Genomic DNA, 5,502 nt, shown 5'->3' with positions numbered 1-5,502 from the left:
ATCATGATCATTTTGGTGCTTTGTATGACAAGTTCTAGTTGATTCATGGAAAACCATGAAATAGGTAAAGTTTACCTTAAAAACAGATGCTGATAGCAGCAGTGGTGTGGATTTGAAAAATCACAAAAAATAGTAGGAATGGAATTAAATAGTGAATAAATTATGTAATCGAACCTTGATGAATGTACTTTCATATGGAAGAAATGAAACAATCATATGAGTCGTATTTTAAGAGATATTTAAGTTTTCGTGGAATAGGGCTAGAGCGATTTTTGGATCCCCTGATCTGACTTTGGAAATTCACTATAAATTAACCAGAGATAATTATAAGTCATGCCATATATGTATAGATTCCTTTTTGAGTCTAGTTTCGTTAGAAACAAACGGAATACGTATTGAAGCCCTGTACAGGAAGATATCTAAGTGGTATTGCATGAAGGTTAGAGTAGTCAAACCCTATAACAGGGAGACTTTAACTAATAAACTGTACTAATTGGCCTGACAAAAAATTCTAGAAAAAAAATTGTAGATGGACATATGAGTCTAGTTTGAGGAAAAATTTACGGAACTGGTTTTCAAGTTTTGGAACTCGAGATATGATTTTTAAGGTGACAGCGACGCAGTTAGCCAGCTTGTCTGGAAATTTTAAATGAATTGTGTTTTACAATGAATCAAGTCCGTAAATACGTCGTGTTCGACTCCGGCAATGGTCTCGAGTACGGGGTGTTACAATTTTATTGGTATCAGAGCTACGGTTTAGTCGATTCTAGGACTACCGTAATACGTTTGGGTCTAGCTATACATGCCATTATGTGATTATTTGATAATGTGGTGATTTCTGACAATTGAAAATGTGTTTATTTATAGTAATGGATCCCGATCCCAACCGAGCGGTAGCTGATGATCTTGAGAGTGTAGCGCCCGCTCCCGCACAAGGGACAGCGCCGGCAGACTCTCAACCTATTGCTAGTAATCCGAATGATGAAGTTAGACAAGCTTTTTATAGCGTGATGAATGATTGGTTCAACCAATACATTCGAACTAATACGGCTGTTCCACAACCTCCATTCCTGACTAATACCACCCCCGCACCTACAATACCTCCGGCAACTGACCAAATAAGGTCAAATAAGCCCCCAGTTGACAGAATCCGAAAACACGGGGCTACTGAATTTAAAGCTACGGACAGCGATGATGCCGAGCAAGCTAAATTTTGGTTGGACAACACTATTCGGGTACTCGATGAGTTATCTTGCACACCCGATGAGTGCCTAAAGTGTACTATCTCCTTGCTACGTGATTTTGCCTACTATTGATGGAATACGTTGACTTTTGTTGTGTCCAGAGAGCAAGTAACTTGGGAGTTTTTCCAAATCGAGTTTCGAAAGAAGTATATCAGTTAGAGATTCATGGATCAAAAACGGAAGGAATTTCTTGAACTTAAACAAGGTTCCATGTCGATTACCGACTATGAACAAAAATTTGTAAGGCTTAGCCGGTACGCTCGAGAATGTATTTCCTCAGAAGCCGTGATGTGTAAACGTTTCGAGGATGGGCTGAATGATGATATAAAGCTGTATGTTGGCATTTTGGAAATCCGAGAATTTGTGGTACTTGTCGAGTGAGCTTGCAAAGCCGAGGAGCTCAGTATGGAGAAAAGAAAAGCTGAGGTTGGAGCAAAGGAGTTTCGTAAGAGGTCTTCGGGGAAGCCCTTCCAACAGTCATCGAAGAAATTTAGAGATGACTTAGGCCGGTCTAGAGACACTTCGGGTTTTTCTAGACGAGATCACGATTGACCCCCTGTGAGTGCACGAGTCACTTCGGTCGCCAGTGTTGGATATGATCGTCGAGACAGAACGGAGTGTCAGTATTGTGGTAAATGGCATTTGGGGAGTTGTAGATTCCATGACCGCTCCTGTTACAAGTGCGGATCAGCTGACCACTTTATTAAAGATTGCCCGAGATTGTCTGCGAGCAGAACGTAAATCGAGTGGGAAACACGGTGCTACTACTGCTCGGGGTAGACCATCTAGAAATATGGGCAATGCTAGTGGCGATCAGAGAGGATCTAGAGATGCTACAACCAGATCTGAGGCTCGTGCTCCTGCTAGAGCTTATGCTATACGCGCACGCGAGGATGCTTCCTCACCAGATGTTATTACCGGTACTTTTACTCTCTTTGATACTAATGTGATTGCTTTGATTGACCCTGGTTCTACTCATTCTTATATATGTGAAACCTTAGCATCCAGTAAGATTCTACCTATTGAGTCTACTGAGTTTGTAATTCGGGTGTCAAATCCTTTGGGTCGTTACGTGCTTGTCGACAAAGTGTGTAAGAAATGTCCCCTAGTAATCTGAGGTTCCTGTTTTCCGACTGATTTGATGCTTTTACCGTTTGACAAATTTGATGTTATCCTCGGTATGGATTGGTTGACCGTACATGATGCAATTGTAAATTGCAAAAGAAAAACCATCGATTTAAGGTGTGTAAATAACGAGGTAATCCGAGTTGAGTCTACTGACTTGAATAGGTTGCTAGCTGTAATATCATCGATGTTGGCTCAGAAATATGTAAGAAAGGGGTGTGAAGTATACCTTGCGTATGTACTTGATGAAAAATAGTTAGAAAAGAAGCCTGAATTTATGCCAGTGGTTTGTGAATACCCGGATGTTTTTCCCGAAGAATTACCGGGTTTACCACCTGTTCGGGAGGTAGAGTTTGGTATTGAGCTTGTACCTGGGACTACACTGATTTCGATAGCTCCGTGTCGTATGGCACCAACAGAATTAAAGGAATCGAAAGCTCAGCTGCAATAGTTGACGGATAGAGGTTTCGCTCGACCAAGTTTCTCACCTTGGGGTGAACCAGTATTGTTTGTGAAAAAGAAGGACGGAACCATGAGGTTGTCCATCGACTATCGTCAGCTGAATAAGGTGACAATAAAGAATAAATATCCGATACCGCGCATTGACGATTTGTTTGATCAACTAAAGGGAGCCTCAGTGTTTTCAAAGATAGATTTGAGATCGGGTTATTATCGATTCTGAATTCGAGATTCGGATATACCCAAAACAACTTTCGAGCGAGATACGGTCACTCTGAATTCTTAGTGATGCCGTTTGGGCTCACTAATGCCCCCGCGGTATTTATGGATTTGATAAATTGGATCTTCAGACCGTATTTGGATCGGTTTGTAGTTGTGTTTATCGATGATATTTTGGTCTATTCGAGAAATGAAACCGATCATCTTGAACACCGGGATTAGTGTTGCAAATTTTACGGGATAAGCGATTATATGCTAAGTTCATGAAGTGTGAGTTACGGTTAAGAGAGTTAGCTTCTTGGGTCATGTGGTATCTGCATCGGGTATTCGAGTTGATCCGAACAAAATTTCGGCCATACTTAACTGGAAGCCTCCGAGAAATATTACTGAGGTTTGGAGCTTTCTGGGACTTGCCGATTACTACCGACGGTTTGTAAAAGGTTTCTCGATGATAGCCACACCAATGACGAAACTACTTCAGAAAGATGATAAGTTTGAATGGACGGAAAAGTGTCAGAAAAGTTTCGATCAATTGAAAACTCATTTGACAGAAGCTCCAGTACTAGTGCAGCCCGAATCAGGCAAAGAGTTCGTCATTTACAGTGATGCATCCTTACTTGGGTTGGGTTGTGTATTGATGCAAGAAGGTCGAGTTGTAGCTTATGCGTCGAGGCAACTGAAGCCACATGAAAAAAATTATCCAACCCATGATCTCGAACTGGCTACCATCGTATTCGCTTTGAAAATATGGCGACATTACTTATTTGGTGAGAAGTGCCATGTATATTCGGATCACAAAAGTCTCAAATATTTGATAACTCAAAGAGACTTGAATCTGCGGCAAAGACGTTGGCTCGAGTTGTTGAAAGATTATGAGCTTGTCATTGACTATCACCCGGGAAAGGCTAATGTGGTTGCGGATGCCTTAAGTCGTAAAACACTGTTGGCTTTACGAGCGATGAATGTACACTTGTCTGTTCTATCCGACAATGTGTTAGTGGCAGAATTAAAGGCCAAACCATTGTTGATTCATCAAATTCGTGAAGCTCAGAAAGTCGATGATGAACTGGTTGTAAAACGGGCTAAATGTGTTTCGAATATGGAATCAGAGTTTCAAATTGATGATGACGATTGTTTGAGGTTCAGAAGTCGTTTGTGTGTTCCAAGAAATTCAGAACTTATTTCGATGATTCTGAACGAAGCTCATTGTAGCCGAATGTCAATTCACCCGGGGAGTACGAAAATGTACAACGATCTGAGACGTCAATTTTGGTGGCATGGTATGAAACGAGACATTTCCTATTTCATTTCGAAGTGCTTAGTATGTCAGCAAGTGAAGGCGGAACATCAAGTGCCTACGGGTTTAGTTCAGCCGATCATGATACCTGAATGGAAATGGGATCGAGTTATGATGGATTTTGTATCTGGGTTGCCAGTGTCGGCAAGTAAGAAAGATGCGATTTGGGTTGTTGTTGATAGACTGACTAAGTCGGCTCACTTTATCCCCGTACGCACGGATTTTTCATTGGATAAACTAGCTGAGTTGTATGTTTCTTAGATTGTGAGATTACACGGGGTACCCATTTCTATTGTGTCGGACAGAGATCCGAGATTCACCTCGCGATTTTGGAAGAAATTGCAAGAAGCCTTGGGTACCAAGTTGCATTTTAGCACCGCTTTTCATCCCCAAACCGATGGTCAATCCGAGCGGATAATTCAGATACTCGAGGATATGTTGAGATGCTGCATCCCTGGGTTTAGTGGTTCATGGGAACGATATCTACCTTTGATTGAGTTCGCTTACAATAATAGTTTTCAGTCAAGCATTAAGATGGTGCCTTACGAGGCTTTGTACGGTCGAAAATGCCGTACACCATTGTTTTGAACTGAGCTCGATGAAACTAAAATTTTTGGAGTTGATTTGATTAAAGATGCTGAGCAGAAAGTAAAAATAACTCGTGAAAGTCTGAAGGCAGCATCAGATCGTCAGAAGTCGTACGCGGATTTGAAACGAAAGGACATTGAGTATCAGGTGGGAGATAAAGTGTTTCTTAAAGTTTCACCTTGGAAAAAGATACTCAGATTTGGGTGTAAGGGCAAATTGAGTTCGAGGTTCATCGGGCCATATGAAATATCTGAACGAGTCGGTCCAGTTGCGTATAGATTGATTTTACCCCCTGAACTTGAAAGGATCCACAACGTTTTTCATGTTTCGATGCTTCGATGCTACAGATCTGATCCTTCGCACATAATAAGTCCCTCCGAGGTTGAAATTCAAGCCGATATGAGTTATGAAGAAGAACCAATTCGTATCCTAGCTCGTGAAGTGAAGGAGTTGCAAAACAAAAAAGTTTCTTTAGTAAAAGTGTTATGGCTCAAACACGGGATGGAAGAAGCTACTTGGGAACCCGAGAACTCTATGAAAGAATGATACCCAAACTTATTTACCGGTAAG

The sequence above is a fragment of the Gossypium arboreum genome, chromosome 3 (genome assembly GCF_025698485.1).
Source record: "Gossypium arboreum isolate Shixiya-1 chromosome 3, ASM2569848v2, whole genome shotgun sequence".
In the NCBI taxonomy this organism is placed as follows: domain Eukaryota; kingdom Viridiplantae; phylum Streptophyta; class Magnoliopsida; order Malvales; family Malvaceae; genus Gossypium; species Gossypium arboreum.
Note: the sequence above shows the minus strand (reverse complement) of the source record.